At 47.3% G+C, this 22801-nt stretch overlaps 1 protein-coding gene across 1 annotated transcript in view; it reads right to left on the reverse strand.

The window, feature by feature from the left end:
• Positions 1-20089, reverse strand: part of Kcmf1 (potassium channel modulatory factor 1) — a 67336-nt gene extending 47247 nt beyond the window's left edge. Inside the window, exon 1 of the mRNA XM_052719009.1 lies at positions 20000-20089. The gene's annotated coding sequence lies outside the window, so the exon portion shown is untranslated. The remainder of the gene's footprint in view (positions 1-19999) is intronic.
• Between the last annotated feature and the right edge of the window lie 2712 nt (positions 20090-22801).

Genomic DNA, 22801 nt, shown 5'->3' on the forward strand with positions numbered 1-22801 from the left:
ACTTGCTCTGTAAGCCCAGCAGCCTAAGTTTGACTGCCAGATCCCACAGTGGAAGGAGAAAAGCCATTCCCTAAAGCTGTCCTCTGGTACACAAAGATACTACTAATAAATATAAAGAGCAAAGTTATCACAAAAATATCTAAAGCAGTACTATATACATTAATTAGCTCTATGAGCCATCCCATAAATGTACATGCATCTTAAAATGTGTTGTACACAGAAATAAATAAATATATATATATAATATATATATATATTATATATATATATTTAGTCAATTTAAAACAATTTGCAAGGCTATTTTCTGTATCCAGGATGGAAATGATACTTAGGAGCTAAAACAGTCTACTACGTGCAGGTACTGCCCTAAATATTCATCTACAATAGCCACTCCACACAATCCTGCCCCACGGCTGCTAAGGACTATGCCTATCTCACTAAATGATACACAGAGACCTAAGGGACTTACCCTAGGTCACAGCCAGTGGTCAAAGTGGGATGGAAAGCTAGGCAGTCATTCAAGTCTCACGATGGAGAACTTCAGCATCCACAAGAAGCTCTACCCACGGCAGCAGCCGTCCCTCAGTGCATCTATGACCTGGAAATTAGCTCCAAGCCTGTATTTCTTCTGGTCTCTCATGCCAGCAGCATGGAAGGAGAATATTGCCTAGAGTTGAGTCATGAGATCTGAATTCTAGGCCTTACTTGGTCACTAGCTTGTGGTGACTCAGCCCTTCTGGAGCACAGCTGAAGGGGGAGGTGGCAAAGGGGGAGCAGACAGAGCATGCAGCGACAACTGACTTCCTATAAAACCAACCCGTCCATTACTCCACCTTTCTTTTGAATTGATTACAAAAAAGGACTAAAATAAACTAATTCCCGTAGCTAGATCTTAGGCTGGACCTGTACGGCTCTGCATGGCCTTCTGCAGAGGCCCCTTGCCACCTAAGCAAAAGGCCTAGAAAACTGGGCCACAATAAACCAAAGGACAACAATAACAGACCAATCAATCTTACACCGTCCCAAACTATCTGCCCAGGGGTGGCACTGCCCCTAGTTAGCCAGGCCCTCCTACATCAATCATTAATCAAGAGAATGCCCCCACAAGCTGGTTACAGGCCACTCCAGTGAAGGCATTTTCTCAATTAATGGTCCCTCTTCCCAAATGACTCTAGCTTGTGTCAAGTTGACAAAACCCCCTTCCTTACTCAGCACCATGCTCTCTCCAGGCTATTCTATTCACTGTCCTACCCCTTCACTCTTGAGAATTCCCCAGAGCTTATTGACACAGTCTCACTGACCTCTCATTCCACAAGGTCTGCCACCCTGAGCAAGCAGCTCTACTACTGCAGAGCTGTTGGCGGACCAAGAGCTAAAAGGAGCCACTCCTCTTCAGTGTTTACTGCTCCCACCTTCAAACCAGGCTTTGATGCACCTTAACTCATCAAGCTAGAAACCCCGACTTTCAACGCCTTCCAGAATCCCTATGCCTAATCAATTTCCAAACCTATCTATTACCTTCCCCAGCTCCATGACCTGCTAATCTGACAGCTACCATTCTTTATGGGATGCCTTCAGACACTCATCCATGAAACTTAGGCAAGAGCTCATGATTCTTGCTACCCAGCATTATCTGCCTTACCTTAGAAGGCTGGAGCTCCCCAAAGCCTAGATTATTTCCAGAGTGGACATAGGCAGGCATGGTGGTTTCTGCCATAATCCCAGAGCACTTGGGAGGCAGGATGATCTCAAGTTCAAGGCTAGTCTGTGCTACCTAACGAGACTTGGTCTCAGAAAAAGGGGTGGGTGGGTGCTAGAGAGTTGGTACGCTGGTAAAGAGCACTCACTGCTCTCACAGAGGACCCAGGCTCGGTTCTAGCACCCTCATGGTAGCTCACAACCACCCATAACTCCAAATCGAGGGATTCTGACACCCTCTTCTGGGCCCCATGGGCACCAGGGATGTACATGGTATACATACGTATAATCTTGCCAAACACTCATGAATGAAAAAGATAAAATAAAAAGAGGACGAGACTCCTCTCTGGTATGGTGGAGGAGGTTTATAGACCTAAAGGAGGGCACAGCAGATATGAGGGTGAGCATGGCCAGACACAGAGGCATCTGAAGAGTTCAGGGTGAACACCACTGGCCGACTGAACTGGGCCACGTGAGCAGAGGCAAGAGAGGAGAGGGAGAGAGGAACCCAGAACAGTGGCCGCAAAGGCCGGAAAAGGCCAGGGGAGTCAAAATGGCTAGGATATATAGGGAAGAGCAGCTGGGGGAGGGCAGCTCAGCCCAGTCCACGGGCTGGAGAAGTTTAGGGTAGGGGTTGAGGTATGCCAGCCAAGAAGACCCTGTGACAGGACTGAGGGATACAGGGAGAATCTGGCAGCCAGCATCAGCTTTGATGTTAATAGACACCTCAGCTGGCCGTCAGGGTTTGAGACCTAACAACTCATACACATAAAAAAGCAAGGACCATCCAACTTCAGCCTGAGGACTAAACGTGGCCTGTTAGCTAACAATAGTATTTATACTTTTAAATGGCTGGGAAGCTTTTAAAAGAATAATAGTTATGGCTAAGGGTGTGACAGGGCTTGCCTACCATTTCCAGCCTCCGGGTTTAACCCACAGGACAGGCTAAATTAAATAAATACAGCATTTAATGTTTGGAAATGACACGAACTTGGTATTTCAGCGCCCTAAGACTGACTGGCTCTCACAGTCACGTTCATCTGTGTCTCTAGCATCGCTGGTTGCTTTCATTACACAGCAACAGAGTGGGGCAGCCGTAAGTCAGGCTCCAGGGCCCACACAGCCAAATGCACTAGCTGGCCAAACACAAAGTTTGCTGACCTCCAAAACAAAAGAAACGGACACTGGCTTCAGTTTCTGATAGAATTTGCTCCAAAATTCTGGCTAACATTTTAGCATTTTTTTATTCGTGTGACCTAGGACAAATAAGCCTTCAGCTTTCTAATCTATAACACAGACTTTGCATGTTATTTTGGCTTTACTGATGTAATTCTGCATGAGTGCAGGTTTGCAATCCGTACATGTGCTGTGCCATGCATGTGCACCCACACCCACACCCATAGAAAATTGTAACAGGTGTATCATATGACTGACGTGACAATTAACTGGGTCATATGAAATTCTCGGACTCGATAACCGATACTTGGTGACTGTCACTTTGTCCTTTTCCTGCCTCCCACTGCCACTGCCAAGAACCCTGTGTGTAGGGAAAACGGGCAAGTCCATCAATACTTGAATGACAGGCGATACCACACAAGTCACCTTCCAAGCGAATCCCTTTGTCCCTGACCTCTGTACCATCTACCTTGAGCCCTCTGTCGCTTGCTGCTAAATACGAAATCCCTTCTCTTTTTCCTGTGCTTTCTTCCTAAGAAAGCACCAATCTCCAGGTTTCTGTGAAGAAGGCTATAAAATGCTCACCTTCAGCCTGGATTTCTCTCCCCTGAGCAGTGTGTGGATTTCCTAACCTCTGATTTCTATTGGATGGACCACTACCACCTTTAATTCAAAATGTCAAAAGCTGAACATGGTCCCCCCCACCCCCACCCCCACCCGTCCTTATGCTCCCAATTTGCTAGAGGAAGCTGCTGTTCTTCCAGCACCCTGTCTGCCCCTTGCTCTCTTACAATGAGACTCAATCCTGTCACCTTTTTCCTTTCTGTTCCGACTGCCACTGATAAATCGGGTCTTCTTATTTCAAGCTCTTTTGAGCAAAGAGCCTTTAGGCAGTCCCCTTGTCAAAGGTGCCAATTGATCGGTGACAATCGATCCCACTCATGCCAGCACACGAATCTTTCTAAACTCGCCACTTTTCTTGAGACCCTTTCTCGGTTTAGTTTTTAAGACAGTTTCAAGTAGCCCAGGCTGACTTGGAACTCTCCATCCTCCTGCCTCAACCTCCCCGAGTGCTGGGATTACAGATGTGTGTCACCATGTCAGTTTATTAAAACTCTGAGGCATAGTCCCTCCTCCATCCCACTGTGTTGACAGTGATAAACTGTCTGTCCTTCCGTGGCCACTGAAATCTGCCTTTTTACCTCCCTTGCTCCAACCTCCATTTCTCCCATGATAAAAACAGTGCCACCTTTCATTCCTGCTGCGTTCTCTAACTCACAAACCTTACACACATCACCCTCAGAGAGGCTGCCACTACCATCCCTCTTTACAGAAGAGAACCGGAAGTCTGAATAAGGGAGTCCTTGTTCCACTTCCCCTTTGGAACCTTAGGCAAGTCAATCAATGTCTGTAAGACACTTCACTCCTACTTACACAGAGGTATTCAGTTTGAGAAGCTGCTCTCATTGACTTCAACCTAGCTCCTCTTTTTGTAGCTCTGTATTTTGCCTCCTACAATTCTCTTACTTTGTTCCCTCCACCCAACTCTTCCCATAAAGACACACAATTTCAAGCAGGAGGTGGGGATGGGGTGGTGGCACAAGCCTTTGATCCCAACACCCAGGAGGCGGAGGCAGTGGATCTCTGAGGCCAGCCTGGTCTACAGAGTGAGTTCCAGGACACCAGGGCTACACAGAAAAACCCTGTCTCGAAAACCAAAACAAATAAAAACAACCACAGAATTTCTTTGTGTCTTGAACTGAAATGACAGCCTTTGGGAACTATATTCTCTGAGGAACAATGCCTTAGTCTACCCGCCAGAGCTATGGAGCTTGTAGCCACTTAGATGCGACACTTGCCATCATCTAGTCAGACGACAGCTATCCTACTTACAACTGTGGCCTTTTCTGCTTCTGCTCTCCCATCCACCCCTCAAGTGGAAAAGCATCCTCTGTAACTCAGTACCATCACCAGAGCTTCGATCTGAGGACTCAATGTTTGGGATTGGGCAGGAGAGGGCAGGTTCTCAACCAGCAAGACACATCCCCTGAGTAGAATGGGAAATCATTCGAGAAGGTCACAGTATGTTTTCCACCACACATTTTTCAAAGTGTAGGTAAGTGCTACTTTGCAAAATTCTTGCTCGGTCCAGGCGAGTACATGTGATTCCACGACTACTGGCTCCTGATACAAAAATTTGTTTCCCTTTTGAAAGCTAATGAAAACAACCCAATCCTAGGCACAAGGGCTTAACATTCAAGTAGGGGAGACTTGTTTTCCACCAACACCTCCCTCCACCTTCTAGAAAAAAACACTGGGGCTGAGTAAAACCAAACTTAAAATGACTTTGTGTGGGTAAAGTTTGCAAAGAAATGTTTCTGGGAGATACTTATGTGCAGGACAACACTGGACAACCCCAGCCTCTGCCATCCAGTCACCCAAAGACCCCTTCGGCTGCAGAGCTACAGAAATGCGTTCCTAAAACACTCCCAACTAAACTGTCCCCAGGCAGGACATGACAGAAGGGTGTACAGGACGTGGCCAACTGTGCCAACCTCATCCCCCCTTTCCACCCCAACCACTGCCCTCCGTCCACTAGGCCTCTCCAAAAGCATTCCAAGTTCACGAGCCATGGCCTGTCGTCTTCCCTTCTCCTTTCAATACCACTTTCCTTTACATGTCCTCATTCAGACTTCCCCTGAGGAGCCCCATCTTCAGACAGGCCCTCTTGATAACCTTGTTTACAAGGAGATCTAGTCCCTTAACCTGCTTTATGAGTTTTCCTACTACTCGCCACCTCCAAATACTCTACTGCATATTTATTCTTTATAGTTTATTGCAGAAACCTACACATTTTTTCTGTAAAGAACCAGACAGTAAATATTTCCAGTGGTTTTGACAGAACTCCTCAACTATTCTATTACAGTACAAATATAGCTGAGATGACATATAAATGACCAGATGTGGCTGTTTCTCAATAAAACTTTATTTACAAAAACAGAATGGGCTCATTTGGCCTATAAACTTCTAACAAAGTCTGAATGTCATGGGGATAATAAGAAACTCTTCTGTTTCGTTCAGTGTCATATCCTGTGGCCAGAACAGACCAACATCAAACATGAAACCAGTAACTGCTTGCAGCATGGGCGAATAGACAGTGGTGAACTACACTTTCCCCACCTTCTCGGGTGACAATACAACAGTGGTTCAAAAGGAATGAAACCGGGGCCAACAGCTTTATTTTTATTTGGCAAATGGTCCCCAGACCAAGTGTATCTGTCACCAGCAATAATCATGCCCCATTTAAACACTTTGGTCCTTTCTTGGTCTAAGTAGAAACCTGTTAAAATACAGATTGCTGGGCCCACTCTACAAATTCTCCTCCAGTAGACAGATCTAGGCAGAGCCAAAGAATCTAACTTTTCAGCAAGTTCTACAGCCAAGCATCCACCTTGCATTTCAGGGTCACAACTACCCCGGAGAGTTGCAATCCAACCCAAGAGAAAATCACTAAGGGTAGGTGGGTGGCTTTTGTTTGTTTTTATTTAACTTAATGGCATGATTATTGAGGGTCTCTGTGTGTGTATGTATATGTGTATGTGTGTGTGTGTGTATGTATGTATGTATTTATATCTCCCTGGCTATCCTGAAAATGACTGTGTAGAGCAGGCTAGCCTCGTACTAGGCAGATCAGCATGCCTGTTTCCCAAGTGCTGGGATTAAAGGCGTGCACCACCACCACTACCCCAGGCTTAACTACATGATTCCTGAGGGTGTACTTTTTAGATGACATGCCCACTTAATGATGCCCTCACTGGTAGTACTTGGACCACACTTAGAAAAACCACTGGATGGGGCTAGAGCAATGGTTAATTTACGAACACTGACTGCTCTTCCAGAGGACTGGGGTTCAATTCCCAGCACCCACATGGCAGCTTGCAACTGTCTGCAACTCCAGTTCTGGGGGATCTGACACCCTCACACAGATATGCATGCAGGCAAAATACCAGTGCACATGAAAAAAAATAAAAAAAAAGAAAACCACTGGAAGCCGGGCATAGTGGCGCACACCTTTAATCTCAGCACTTGGGACACAGAGGCAGGCCATCTTTGTGAGTTCAAGGCTAGCCTGGTCTACAGATCGAGTTCCAGTAAGCCAGGGCTACACAAAGAAATCTTGTCTCAAAAAACAAAACAGGAGTACCCAGCTAAAGTGTGGGGAAGGAAAAAAAAAAGAAACAATAACCACAAAATGCAGCAAACTCTACTTGTAGGATCTTACACTACTGAAAACAGATGTCATCTGATGGGGCAGAGCTGAAGAGGAGGAGCCTGGGGAATGCCAGCCCTTGGCACAACTGCCTCTTCAGTAAAACAAGGGCAGAAAACGTCGAGTTTCTAACAGTGAGGTGGCTCCGTGTTAAGACACTTGCCACCGAGCCTGAAGCCCTGAGTTCAATCCCCAGCATCCACACGGTGGAAGGAGAGAGCAGTCCTCTGACCTCCAGATAAGCTCCACAGCATGCGCTTTATCACTGAGCTCTATCCTCAGCACCTGCATTTTTAAGGCAGGGTCTGTAATTGATAGCAAGCAAGCCTTTTTTAAAAGAAAAAAACAGGACAGCTACTTGAGATCAAATCTCTTCATAATGTTAATAATCTGCAGCCAGGGGTGAGGGGGCTTTAGTTCCAGCACTTGGGAGCCAGGGACAGGTGGATCTCTGTCTCCAAAAGGGAAAAATAAAATAAAATAACAAACAATAAAATAAAAGCATCTGCCACAAATGACCAAGCCTAGAGAGGTCGTCCTCGCCTAAGGGCTGAACAATTGACCTCCATCAGAAACAACTCTCCGTCCCCTGAACTACTTTAGAACTTGTCATGGAGTAACCACGATTTCACAAGGTCTGCACTCCATACCCCTTCCTCTTCTGACCTTGGGTGATCAAGTGGATTACAATGAAAACAAACAAACAGCAACAAGTATGTGTATTAGCCAGGGTGGCTCCTGCTGTAAACCCCCTGGAGCTCAAGTAGGAGGAACCAGTGAACTCAAGGCCAGCAGAAGCTCACATAAGACTGCCTCAAGAAACTAAGAGATTTAGTTGCTGCTTATAAAGTGCGTTTCTACTGCCAAGATGGTTATAGTTTGCTAATGTAGGTTAGAAACATTTTTTTTTCTTTTTTTGGTTTTTCGAGACAGGGTTTCTCTGTGTAGCTTTGCGCCTTTCCTGGAACTCGCTTTGGAAACCAGGCTGGCCTCGAACTCACAGAGATCCGCCTGGCTCTGCCTCCCGAGTGCTGGGATTAAAGGCGTGCGCCACCACCGCCCAGCTTAGAAACATTTTTAATAGAGAAAAATTCAGAATGTTACTAAACAGCCCAGTAAGCAGAAGGCACTATTATACAAAAGTTCACTTACGGATATGATGAAAAAATGAACTCACAAATCTATGCACGAAACTTTCTAAAGATGAAACTCAGCTGAGATCTAGTATCGCTACATAAAGTGTCCACCAGATTTAAGATTGCATGAACAAATGTACAAATAAATATCTTATTAAGGGCTGCAGATGTCATTCAGCAGTGGAATACCTGCCTGGCCTGCACGAAGTTCTGAGTTCAATTCCTCAGCAGTACCAACAAACCAAGCCAAAAGACTATTATTTTTTTAAGCAGGTGTGATAAAACATGCACTCACAAATTTGGGGTGTGGATGTAGGAGAATCCAGAGAGCAAGGTCATCTTTGGCTACCCAATGAATTTGTGACTAGCCTGGAAGATATGAAACTGGAGTCTTTTGTTTAAAGATTTATTTATTTACTTATTTTGGTTTTTTTGAGACAGGGTTTCTCTGTGCAACAGTCCTGGCTGTCCTGGAACTCACTTCGTAGACCAGGCTGGTCTGGAACTCAGATCACCTGCCTCTGCCTCCCAAGCGCCAGGATTAAAGGTGTGTGCCACTACTGCCAGCTAAAGATTTATTTTTATTTTATGTGTATGAGTGTTTTATGTGAGTACACATGTGCACCCCATGCCTTCCTGGTGTCCCCAAGGAGTCTGTCTTAACTGCTGAGCCATCATCTCTCTACCCCCCAAACCAGGTCTTAAAACAAAAACAACAAAAATACTGCATAATTCTAATGTTACGAGTAGCATGTTATAATATTAGGGCATTATTAACTTACTAAAATTAATAGCACCTCATTTTAATGTAGCTACCAGAAAATTTAAGTATACATGTGATGTACAACTATAATCCCAGCACTTGGGAAGCTGAGGCAGGGGAATTGCTGCTAAGTTTGAAGCCAGCTTAGGCTATCAACTGAGCTGTATCCCAGTCCCTCTTCTGACCTGTGCCACCACTATGTCTATCCATAACCACAGCCACACAAAGATCATACAAATAACTATCAGAATCTGGAATGGTCAGCTGATGAGCAGGGTACCTGGATATGAAAAACACCTGCTTCCTATCCACCATCCAGCCAGAAAATGGCACGTCTACAACAACTCTTACACAGTGTACTGCCTGCTTCCTTTAGCCCCTCGGAGAGCCCAGCTGCTTGCACTGCCAAGCCTAGACAGGCATGGAGGGGACACTGGTGGACAAGGATGACAGAGGGGGTCTAGCTGCTCAGCCGAGCAGTTATTAGTTACATAAGCAACAGGACCGTACAAAGCCTGTAATGCAAAATCTAAGTGCTTTGAACACAAAATTAAACATTTAATCCCTTGAGCTCTTTTCTCACTAAGCATCAAATATAATTGCAAACCTATGAGGAATAATCTATTTTAACATACTTTTACATATGCAGATGTGCACCGAGACTTCAGAACGGCACCACGGTTTAATACCGAAAAGGAAAGAAGTGAACCGCTGGGCAGAATCAGACTGTGAAATGTAAATGAAAATAAACATAAAGGAGGAAGGCTCGTGCAACTGTTGACAAAATATTAAAATACTTACATGGTTTAACTACCTTGTCATAAAACATAAACTTCAAGATTAATTCCAGCACACTGGAAGAGAGCCCAACAGGAAAGCATTTCATTTCCAGACATGTGTTTCAGACCCACTGAACAGTACCATCTTCTAGCAAGGGATCTCCAAGTTGCGGCAAGCACTGGATGCCTTTGAGTGGCACCAGGGTAGGCAGTCCATAAGTACTCACCGAACCAACCATAAACGGACCAACAATTCCAACACACAGTACACTCAGCACAGAGTCAACCTGACAGCAGAGGCAGCACTGAAACCAACGCTGCCCAGGGCCATGCCAGGCTAGCCCGAGGACTCAGCTCCCTGGACTGTTTCTGCTCTGGGTAGTTCGTTCATTGATCCTCTTTCCCACAATCCCCCTTCCTGTTGGTTAATCAGCATCCCCCAATAAAAACAGGAGAGGATTTCCAGTCTTGGTTGTTTTAAAGCGAGGGCTCTCAGAAGCCAGACACTGGTGGTGGTAAAATTCACAGGTAATAACTACTATTCCTACCTAGCAAAGGGAAGGGACGGCAAAAGTAAACACTGTGTAGAGGACCCGGAGAGACGTTCCTGGACAGGCCCTTAACTTCGAAGGCAGAGATGGCATTGTATTGGTCTTTAAGGAACAATAAACAAGTCATAACCAAAAGGTAAATTACAGACTTTCTGGGGTATTGGGGATCTAAATTCAGGCCATATGCTTATGCAGCAGGGGCTTTAGCCACTGAACCAGCTCCCCAGCCTCAATTTAGCACTTGAAAAAGATTCTCAGTCAAGCCCAGTGGCTCATGACTGTAATCCCAACACTTGGAAGGCTGAGGCAGGAGGACTACTGTGAATTTGAAGCCTGCCTGAGCCATCATCCATAGTTAGGTCTAGATCAGCCTAGGCTACAAAGCAAGGATGTTGTCTCAAACCAAACCAAACCAAAAAGTAACAAACATAAAAAGGAATTTTCTAAATGAAAGTTCTTCAGCTACAGAAAAAGGGTATAGTTCATGCCAGCTCAATGTAAGAAACACACATATGCACATATGCACACACACAATTCAACAGAGAGAACGTGCAACCTAATTAGGCCTAATGTCAAGAACTCACTCACTGTTCTGTTCCTCCTAGCCCAAAGTGACATACCTGGCCCACTCTGTCAGTCCAGGATTTTCCTCTCTAGTGGCAATGATAAATTTCAAGGGTTCATATCCGTCCATACTTTCTCCCCACATCCCGTAACCGCTGGCAAAGTTTGTTGGGACTGCTGGTTTGCTGTGGGATGGTCTGTATGTCAAATGTGTTGCTGATTGGTCAATAAATAAATCACTGATTGGCCAGTGGCCAGGCAGGAAGTATAGGCGGGACTAACAGAGAGGAGAATTGAGAGAACAGGAAGCTGGGTGAGGGAGACACTGCCAGCCGCCACCATGACAAACAGCATGTGAGGATGCCGGTAAGCCACGAGCCATGTGGCAAGGTATAGATTTATAGAAATGGATTAATTTAAGCTGTAAGAACAGTTAGCAAGAAGCCTGCCACGGCCATACAGTTTGTAACCAATATAAGTCTCTGTGTTTACTTGGTCGGGTCTAAGTGGCTGTGGGACTAGCGGGTAAGAGAGATTTGTCCTGACTGTGGGCCAGGCAGGAAAACTCTAGCTACACTGGTTGGCACCAGAGCCAGAGACAAGATGAGACAATTTTGCGTTATTGATGGACCCCCCCAAGCTCTGCTCTGCTCAAACTCAAACAACTCCCTAGGCGGTGACCAGCACTAAGAAGCACCAGGAGGGCCACAAGCCAGCGTGCAGAGATGCACCACACAGGATGCTGGGCATAGTGATTCATCTCTTGCTAAATGCACTGGCCACTGAGCCTCCTGGTGTCTGCTTCCCAGGACACTGCACCAGGCCTGAGAGGTGTTTTCTGTTTCTGACACTGCAGCTATATAATCATTGCCAAATGTCATACTCACTCTCTCTCCTAGGCCAACACCTGTCTGGCCTCCGGTCCTTACAACAGAGAGTACCCTGTGTTTGTTTTGACCATTCACATCCTTCCAGAGGTTTTTCCTAGGTAAAACCTAAGTCTGGGAAACTGTCTGCTTTATTTTATTTTATTGTACTGAAGATGATCAATACACAACAATGAACACACTTAAAAACTGCTGAGCTCTGTATACTTATGGACTCTTTCTTCAACCTTAATGAATAACTTCAGTGACTTAGAAAAAAAGCTATTTAAGGAAATGAAAAAGGTTACATCCCTTAGGACAACATTAAAATTAATACAAAATTACTACTTTGTATGCATGTATGTATGTATGTATGTATGTATTTGGTTTTTCAAGATAGAGTTTCTCTGTGCAACAGCTCTGGCTCTCGCTTTGTAGACCAAGTTGGCCTCGAAATCAGAGATCTGCCTGCCTCGGCCTCCCAAGTGCTGGGATTAAAGATGTACGCCACCACTGCCTGCAATTTTTTTTTAATTACAAATAACACTCTACTTTTCTGAAGTATAGATGCTTCCTTTGAATGCACATCCAAGAAAGTAGCCTCACAGCAGTAATAATTAATTATGCAATAACATTTCAGAGGTAATTCAATAATCTTCACTAAAAACCTGTGGAGTCAAGGCATGGTAGCACACTCCTGAAATCCTAGCACTCAGGAGGGGGAGGTAGAAGGGTCAAGTGTACGTGGGACAAGGAGGAGAATAAAGCTGGGAAGTGGAAGGCTGAGTGAGAGAGACACTGCCAGCCGCCATGATGACAAACAGCATGTGAAGATTCTGGTAAGCCACGAGCCACATGGCAAGGTATAGATTAATGGAAATGGATTAATTTAAGCTGTAAGAACAGCTAGCAAGAAGCCTGCCACGGCCATACAGTTTGTAACCAATATAAGTCTCTGTGTTTACTTGGTTGGGTCTGAGCGGCTGTGGGACTGGCAAGTGAGAGAGATTTGTCCTGACTGTGGGCCAGGCAGGAAAACTCAAGCTACAGTCAAGAGTTCAAGGTTAGCCTTGGCACATTGTTTGGGGCCAGTCTGGGTCACATGAGACTATTTAGAAACAATAACAACAACAACAAAAAAAAGGATGGCTCAGTGGTTAAGAGCACTGGCTGCTCTTCCAGAAGTCCTGGGTTTGATTCCCAGCATCCACCTGACAGCACAGCTACCTGTAACTCCAGTTCCAGGGGAACCACTGCCCTCTTCTGGCTTAAGTCTGTAATACACAGACATGCACGCAAGCAAAAGCAAAATGTATAGAAACTTTTAAAAAAGCAACAGTGGCAGGGTAGGGATGAGGGCCGTCTTTAATCCCAGCACTCGGGAGGCAGAGGCAGGTCTCTGTGAGTTCAAGGCCAGCCTGGTCTACAAAGCAAGTTCCAAGACAGTCAGGACTGTTACACAGAGAAACTCTGTCTCAAAAAACCAAAACCAAAACCAAACAACAAAAACCCAATAAAGTAGCTCCTGCACACAACAGATACTATAAAGTGAATGCTTTGAAAACTAAGTCTCAATTCATGAGTGCACAGGCTTCTTTCTACAAGGATGCAAACCAAATGAACGGATCTGTTTGACCAGAAAGTTCCTAAGTTTGTACTATGACAAAACTTCCTTTCTAATTACAAAATTATTGGTAGTCGTTTGGTTATGGTTCTTTTGCTTTTTTTTATTTTGGAGACAGGGTCTCATGTAGTCTAGGTTGGCCAGGAATTGCCTGATCTGTCTGCCTCAGCCTTCTGACTACATACACAGCCTAATGCAAAGCAATGTAAAATTCCAAGGTTAAAACATGAAAGTACTATTTTAGTACAGTTTGAACCTAAATACAAAATACCAACCCATGGAAAAAATATATTTCAAGTTGAACTTCATATGAAGAACCTAAAAATTAAAATACAATGAGTCTGCTGTAATCAAACAGTGAAGGGAAAGATGAATAGGAATCTCACTTACACAACTTAAGTAAAACATAGCTCTCTGAACAGATGAAGATAGGTCTCTTCTGTATCCCAGAATCTAATCAATATTTATATGTATAATTCAGCTATCATTTGACTTAAAAGGGCTTACTGGGAAAAGTTATCATTTATACTATTTTCTACAGAGAAAATATTTTACTGTTTAAAATAACCTTGTACTTTTAAATTATAACCTGTTTTTATGTTCAGGCAAAAAAAAAAAAAAAACCCAAAAAACAAAAAACAATGTGTTTTCTCATAAATTTATGTTCTTATCTATTGTTTACAGAAAGTCAAAGGAGCTGAGCACGATCGCTTATGACTACAATTCCAACCCTCAGAAAAGACAGGAGGATCACAAGTTCAAGGCTAACGTTCGCTACAAAATAAGTTCCAGGCCAGACACATACACATAGCAAAAAAAGGAGAAAGTCGAAGTAACTGTGACCTGTGATTTATTGGAACTGTGTCATGATCTTTGACCAGTCAAGACATGATGGCACAGACCTTTTCAGTGAGAAGTAAAACTGCATGCAATTGTCAAGCCTGGCTTGAGAATTCTAAAAACAAAATTCAAATTCTGGAAAAAAAATTTCAATTCACTCTATGTCTTTATGTGTGTTTAGTGCTAGAGTATTTTTTTTAAAGAAAAATATACAAATGGGCACAACTTTCAAAAAGTTATAACTGATACTCTACAACACACACGTTTAAACATGTTGTACATGATAAAAGTTAATACAGAATTTTTGTCAATTAAAAAAGTTGCTAGGTATAGTGGTAACCCCAGCACTTGGTAGGCAGAGGCAGGAAGATCAGGAGGTCAAGGTCATCTTCAGCTACACATCAAGTCTGAGGCTGGTTAGGGCCACATGAGACCCTGCCTCAGAAAACCAAAACTGAAGGCTAGGGATGTTGCTCCATGGCAGCGCCCGCCCGTGCAGCATGTATATACACATCAGTCCTCAGTTCAATCCCCAGTGCTGCAAAAAGAGAACATAAACTGATACTAACGAGACTGTTGCCTACACAGCTCTGCGTTCCGACTCTGCAAGTGAACAGTATTAGATGTTTCTGGGAAACAAGTAACAATTTGTTACCTGGCCCACCTATCACTGTTACTATGCAAGTAAAAACCCTCAAAAAGCTAGTGGAATAGAAGTCAGATAAAGACAGCCCTGCGGCACAGGCCTGCAATCCCAGCTACAATGGAAGCTGAAGCAGCAGGATCACATGTTCAAGGTCTGCTTGGGACACAGAGTCAATTCATAAAGTAAGAAAGACTGTGTCAGAACTTTAAAAAGGCTGAAGTATTCGTTTGGTAGTAATTCCCCTGTCTAGCATGAAGGAGGCTCTGGGTTCCATTCTCAGCACTACAAAACCACCAAGTAAATAGAATAAATGTGAGGAACAGATTTCTACTTGACATCTCAAAACAACTTCTCTCTTGCCTAGAGCACAGGAAAGGTTGGGGTTCAGCTCTCTTGGGAGACGGCTTGCCCAGCATACATGAGGTTCCATGTTGGCTCTCCGGCACCGCATAAACACGGCATGGCGATGTGCCCCTGTAATTCCAGCCTTGGGGGTGGAAGCAGGAGGGCCACAAGTTCAGTCCCCCCAGTCACAGTGAGGATGACACAGATCCTGTCTCAGACAACTTCACAGCAGGAGGGCTGCCAGTAGCAGAGCCAAGGAAAGTGCTTGTACCAAACCCAGGACTCCTGTGGATGTGAAAGGAGAACCACCCCCCCCCCCCCCCCCCCCCCCCCGAGTACCCCAGATACACTGCGGTATGCGCCACCCCACTTCCTGAACAGAAATACACGCAGCAGCTTTTTAATAAAGAGTTTCAGAGAACAAGCTTGAAAGTACTTGAAAGTGGGTACATATAGTAATAAACACACCTGTAATCCCCAAACTTGAGGTAGAAGAACATGAGTTCAAGGTCAGCCTGCACAATAAGAGACCCTGTCCCCTGTCCCCCACCTCCCCCCAAAAAAAGAAGAAGAAAAAAACCACTCAAGATATAAAGTCAAAACAGATTCCCTCTCTAAAATTGGGCAGAACAGGGGAGGCTATCTCAGGATTTGCCACCCAAGCATGGTGAGCAGAGTCTGAGAGAACTGACTTCCAAAGGTCTCCCGACTCATACACATGCAGTGCTCACACACACACCCCCAACTCATGTACACTAAATACGTTAAAACTGGGCCGAAAAGGCACAAAGTTGGGGAGCACTCTGACACCCTCGTGCTTATTCTCTTTCTTTGGCCTACCTCAGGCAGTGCTCCTTCAGGAAACTGTCTGAAACACCTCTCTCCTACCAGGCTTAAAGGGAAAGGCAGCGCCTCCTTATTTCCCACATTCCTTGGTACCTAGCAGTGCACTTTACATAGTAACAAAACAGTCCAAGGACTTAAAGCTATCTGTGCTAGCCCACATAACCAAAGAGAACACTCCTAACAGCTAATGAGCTGAGTGATCTGACAGGACTTTATATACAAAGCCGTTTCCTGACTTTTAAACTCGGAATCACATACATTTGAAATATGTTGTTTACCAAAACATGACATTAAGGGGTGTGTGTGTGTGTGTGTGTGTGTGTGTGTGTGTGTGTGTGTGTGTGTGTGGGATACAAGATTCTGCTATGTAGCCTAGGATGGCCTGGACCCCTAAACCCTTCAGCCTCAACTTCCTGACAGGGTGCTGGAAATACAGGCCCGAGTCTGAACGTTTTGTTGTTTCTTTTGACAGAACTGGTTGGCATTAAATTCCTAGGCTCAAGGGATCCTTACCGGAAGAGCGGCTGGCTACACCTAACAGCCAGGTGACACCATACCTAACTCCCTTTTATTTTCTTCTGGTGGTGAAGTCCAGAGCCTCATGGTACAGGTCAACTGCACAGCCAGGGACGCAGCTTAGCTGGTAAAGGCTTACCCAGCATGCATGAAGGCCTGAGTTCAAGTCCCAACACTCCATAAATCAGGCATGCTTGTAGGCGGGAATGGGAATCAAGAAATCAAGAGCTCAAGGTCACTCTTGATCACACTGTCATCAAGCCCAGCCGGAGATACCTAAGACCCTGTCTCAAAAGAACAAGAAGCCGAAGAACGCAACAGCATGTACTCCATAACTGAGCCCCAGCCAGAGACATTTTAAAAAATAAACACAGAAAACAGAAAATGACTGGGTTTGGTGTGTAAGAAACAGAATTAGATATTGTTGATATAAAGAACACAAAGTGACTGGCTGCTAGTACCTGGGAAATGTTTGCTAACATGACAAGTACATTTCAAAATAAAATGAAAAGAGACCTTGCAATTCTCCTGAGTCAAGTCACACAGCAAATAGGAACTTCGCTGTTTGGAGCAGAGCCACCTCCACAAAAAGGTAGCGCTCACTCCCCAGCCCTTCCCAGTCTATGCAGTACTATCTCAGGAGACACTGGAGCTGGCTGTCCCTGCTCACGACCCAGTGGAAATACTGGCATACCAAGGGGGCGGTCTCCCACCAGTTCCAGGAGCCCAACTCAAAACCTCTACTGAAGGGCAGAGGCACACAAACTACAAGGCCTGGATGAATTGTGGCCACCACCAGCTCTTGACCGGCCTCACTAGCTAAGAATGGATTTTACATTTTTAAATGGTGGTGGTGGCAGCGTTTCAAGGAATCATATTTCATGACACATGAAAATTATATGAAATTCAAATGTCAGCGTCCATAAATAAGGTTTTAATTGGAACACAGCCACAACCACTCGATTAGCTGGTTTTCAAATCACAACTGTGGTAGTGACAGCTTATAGCTGGCTAAGCCTACTACATTTTCTACCTGGCCCTTCACTTTGGAGAAAGTATGCTAAGCCTGGCCTAGAGCGGTTCTCCGTGTCCTTGGCTGTATCCATTTTTCTCAGAGCAGTCCAATGCTTGACAGGTATTCATCTTGGGGCTGTGTGGTCCAAAGTTCCATCATCTGGACACTACAGAGTAACTGGTTAGAGCTGGGAGAAGACAAAGTAACAAGTCACTTGTGCACAGAAGCCTGGAAAAGCAAGGAGAAGGAAGGCAAGAACATTAGAGGCGGCAGAGCTCTACAGAGCTCTACCCTGCACCAGACGCAGTTCTGGGTCAAACTCCTGAGCAGAAAAACTGCAGACAACGCAGAGGACAGACGAGAAAGAGCTCAGAAACCAGAGCACTGAAACAATGCTAGGCTAGGTGGGATGTCACAGGAGGGAGGGGATATAGGAGGACTGGCTGGGTGGCTGCAAGTATGAGGCCAGCCTAGTGCATGAGTGAAGGGAGTTCAGGCCAGCCAAGAACCAGTACCATGATCCTGTCTCCAAAGCAAAGCTGAGGCCAGACAGCATGGCGCACACCTTTAATCCCAGAACTCAGGAGGCAGGGTGGGCAGATCCCTGAGTTTGAGGCCAGCCTGGTCTACAGAACAACTTCCAGGACAGCTGGGGCTACATCGGAAAAACAGACAGACAACAAAGCTGAAAGGAAAGGTAAGTGAAGACCTGGGCTTGTACCCTGTATCTGCTGATATGTCAATCCCTCCTGATGAAAATAACCACTGCCTGAAATGATACACAAAACATAGACATCTCTCACCAACAGATGTGATACTGAAACTACCATTCCTGCATTAGGCCAGAGACTAGGCCCTTAAACTGTTTCTGTCTGTTGACACATAACTTTAATTACAGTTCTGGGGAGGCAGAGGCAGGCAGAATTCACAGCCAGACCAGCCAGGGCTCCTTAGTGAGACCCTATCTCAAAGTAAATAAATAAAATGAATTTAATTTATGTATGTATCTAAATATAAAAAAAATCACTTATTAAACACTACACAGTATCTTCAACACATCCATTTAGAAAATATCTAGTATTAAGTTGCCAAGAAAGATGTTGCAAGTTTGAAGATGTCAAGTAACTGAAAGGCAGCAAAAGTTTTATAAAAGCATCCTTTCCAGAACCAAATAGGGAAAGACAGGCTTAAATACATAGCGTGTGATTTACTGAAGGATATTATATCTACCTAAGCCATTTTAACTACTCTAACACACCATCTGAGGGTAAAGGACTCTTTCCAGACTACTGCTCATTAAGAATATTCTGGATCTGGATGCTTCCTTAAGGTGAGGAGCAAAGATCTCAGTCCCCCATCTTCCTAGGCTGTTCTTCTGTCATTTAATCTAGTTCCTGAGGTAGAGCCTGCAGCCCATGCTCACTTCCATTTTGTCCCGAAGGTGGTCAATACACCTACTGCCATGCAAAACTAACCTTAACATCTCCAAATGGAATTGATTATAACCTTAATTACAACTTTTTTCAACAGGATGGGTTAACAGGTAGAGTTCCAAATATTTCTCTGTTCCTGACGGGGGCTAAAATAGTTACCCTGCTATTCCAACACTTGAACAGTTAGTAATCAAAAATGCTCCAAGAAGTCTCTTTCCTATTAGGTTTTTAAAAAAAAAAAATACAGAATCCGTGAACACAAAATGTTCAGAGCTAATCTCAATCTTGCCATTAGGAATGCAAATTCTGAAACTTGCACTAAATATATGTTAATCAATCAGGGTTTTACAACCCAGAAAACCCATGGTCTGTATTTCCCTAAGAATGCCTTTCCCTGGGTGAAGCACACCCTAGGATCCTCCACAAACTTTCTCCACTCCCCCACCACCTATCCAGGACTTGAGAACCTAAGGGACATAATACTTTCAAAGTCACTTCTCCAATCTCCCATTAACCGTAGCGAAATAAACTTTCCACTAAGTCGGGTGACTACTTTTGAATGTAAAACCTGCTGTAGTGAAACAAAGATCACATAGCCCCCTCCCCCCTTCCTAAACCATATGGTAGTAAATTCAAGTTAACTTATTTTTCACCCGTTCATCGCCTATCCGTCGGCCTTAAAAACACTTGTGCCTTTGTGCCGTGGGGCTGAGCCGTGAGTGGTCTGATTCGTAGCCACAGAACCCTAGCGTGTTTTCGCAGGGCACCGCGGAAGTCCAAACGCCCCCCGACCGTAAGCCTGCTTCGGTGGGCAGCGCACGCGGGTGAGGGCCCGGGGCCGGCCGGGAGCGAGTTCCGCTCCGACCCGGTGACGGAGCAGGGAGTTTGCTCGCCGCGGCCGGGCTGGATCCGCCCCGGGAACTTGGCTTACCCGAGCCCAGGGACGCGCCGAGGCCTACCGCGAGGCCGGGCGAGCTCCCGTCAGCGAGGGCTGCCCGAGCCCGGGCCGCGGCGCCTTCCCGCCCGCACGGCCGCGGCCCTCAGGCGGGGCCGCCGCTCGCCCGTGGTCTCCCGGACATCGGACGCGTCCGCCGGGCCCGGACCCCGCTACCCTGCCGCGGCCGCACGCCCGCGACCCGGCTCGGCCACCGCGCCGAGCTCTTCCGGGAGCCGCCGCAGCTAGGCCGCGCCGGGGGGCCCCGCGGTTCTCTCGGCCCGGCCGGCCAGGCCTCGGCGTCCGGTATGCGTCCCGAGAGCCAGGCTCCCGCCGGTAACGGGCCCCGCCGCCTCCCCTCCCCCTCTCCCGCCCCATGACAGTGCAAAGCCTCCGGCCGCCCGGCCGCCCCGCCTCCGGCTCCAGGCCCAGCTCAGGGCCGCCGCCGCAAGCCACGGTTGCGGCCACCGCTCCCGCTCTCGCTCGCTCTTCGGGCCACGGTCGCCTCGGGCCGCCCCCCCCTCCCGCACCAGCCCCGCGACTCGGGCCCGGCCCGCGTCTCCGCCGGTGCCCCGCTGCCCTCGGCAGCGCCCGGACCCCGGGCGGGGTAGGCCGAGGCCCAGGCGGTGGGGGCGGGGGCTCGGCTCTCACCTTCATGTCGGGACATCCTAGTTCAGACGCTGGCGGCGCGGCCCCTCCCGGGCTCCCGGCTGCAGTGTGCCCCCACCGCGGGCTCCCGGCGCTGCCCGCGCCCAGCCGGCCGACTCCCACTCGACTCCCGGGCTCGGCCGCGGGGGCGGGGTGGGCAGGGGAGCGCTCCCGCGGCGGCGGCGGCGGCGGCGGCGGCGGGGAGGCGGCGCGGGGCGGGAATGGGGCCGGGCCTGGCCGGGGCTGAGCTCCTCCAGGAGGCGGGTCCGACGCGGCCGCGGCTCCGCCGGCGCCCGCCGTGACTCGGTCACTCTTGGGCCCCCGCCGGCTCCCGGCAGCGGCGCGGCGTCCGCAAATCCCGCTCGTCCCCTCCCCCGGCCCGCCCCCCGCCCGTCTCCCGGCTCGGGCCGCCGCCTCCTCCTCCTCCTCCTCCTCCTCTTCCTCCTCTTCCGCCTCCTTCCGCCCGCCCCGCCTCTCGCCGCCACCCGAGGCCCCGCGGCCGGCGGGCGACCGTGCTCGGCGGCGGCCCGGCCGCGGTCCCGCAGCACCCCGAGCCCAGCCGCGGCCCGCCACGCTGCGCGTGGGGAGGACGAGGACGCGAAACGCCCCGGAGGCGGCTCCCCAGCGCCCAGGCGCGCGGCTGCCGGGCCATCGCGGACCGCTGGGGGACATGGGTCTGGGTGCTTCTTGAAAGCTTCGGGGGGGGACTCGGAAGGGAAGCAGTCGGGCGGGTCTCCGGGGCTTGCGTGTCCCCAGGCCCCGCGGGGAGGCCGCGGCCGAGGCCTAGCCAGCCACCTCGGTTGACGGCTGGGTTGCCGGGCCGCGCTGCCCGCCCCAAGGCGCGGCCGGGAAAACTTGGTGGGTTTCGGGGCTGGCTTGCTTTCTGCTCGTGGACTGTTCTTCTCTGTGGTGTGTGTGTGTGTGTGTGTGTGTGTGTGTGTGTGTGTGTGTGTGTGTGTGTGTGTATGTATTGCTTTCTGCTCGTGGACTGTTCTTCTCTGTGGTGTGTGTGTGTGTGTGTGTGTGTGTGTGTGTGTGTGTGTGTGTGTGTGTGTGTGTGTGTGTGTGTGTGTGTGTGTGTATGTATGTCCTTTTCCCCCAACCTCACCCAGGCTGTGTGTGTGTGTATGTCCTTTCCTCCCAACCTCACCCAGGCTCCTTACAGTCAACTTTCTTTTCAGGCATTACTAATTCAGCAAATACTTGAGACTACTCCTGACCACGTGTCAGCAGTGGTGGCCTGGTGTAGGTAGAGCAGATCGCGCCCGGGAGTTAAGACGTGTTCAGCCCTGGGATTCTGGTTCTTTCTGATAGGCTCGGTGTAACCTTGGACAAGTGACTTAACCTTGCTTCTTGTGCGCTCTTGGTAGTTCTTTTTGTCCTTGCCCACTCGAAATTGGAGAAAGTTCCCAGCTAAGTTTACTGAAACTGGGTTCCAGAATACTGCTTTCTCTGGCGATTTTCCTAATCTGCCCACCCTCCACTGACTGTGTGGCCTGGTTCAAGCGCTGATTGCCTTGGCTTCTGTGGTTTTCTAAAAAGGCATGCCAATAGATGCAGAAGAGGTACAGTACCAAAACTTAGCATGTAAACTGTCTAGCAGAGAAAGGACACTGTTCGTTACAGTATTTTACTGAATGTGATTTAAGATATGTCTGTTTTAAAAAAATATTAAAAGGTTTAATTTGAGGAAATACGTAGTAGATCACCCCCTGCCTACTCAAGGAACTGTATATAGTTGTAATCACTGAGAAATAAACCCGAGGTTTCTTTGTTTTTTAATTTGGGGATTGTTTTGTTTGGGATAGAACCTCATGCAGCCAAGCCTGTCCATGAGTCACTTATGTAGCTGAGGATGACCTTGAACTCCTGATCTTCCTGCCTTCCCCACCTCCCAAGTTCTTCCACCACACCCCCACCTAACTTGGGTTTAAATGAGGACTAAATCACCAGAAATATTCCTGATTTGTGTATGGAATTCCCACACCGATGTGAGGAGGAAGTCCAAGCTAACCAAAAGTAAGGTTACAAAGGTAGAGCAGGGTTGTATAGTTGACCTGCCTAACGAAGACACCCTGTTAGTGGGCAGGATCCTTTCTAAGCGGTTTTAAATTATTGGCAAGGGATTGTGGGTATCAGTCCAGTCTCTAA

This window comes from Peromyscus californicus, unplaced genomic scaffold (genome assembly GCF_007827085.1).
Source record: "Peromyscus californicus insignis strain IS unplaced genomic scaffold, ASM782708v3 Scaffold_6__1_contigs__length_162567912, whole genome shotgun sequence".
Lineage (NCBI taxonomy): Eukaryota > Metazoa > Chordata > Mammalia > Rodentia > Cricetidae > Peromyscus > Peromyscus californicus.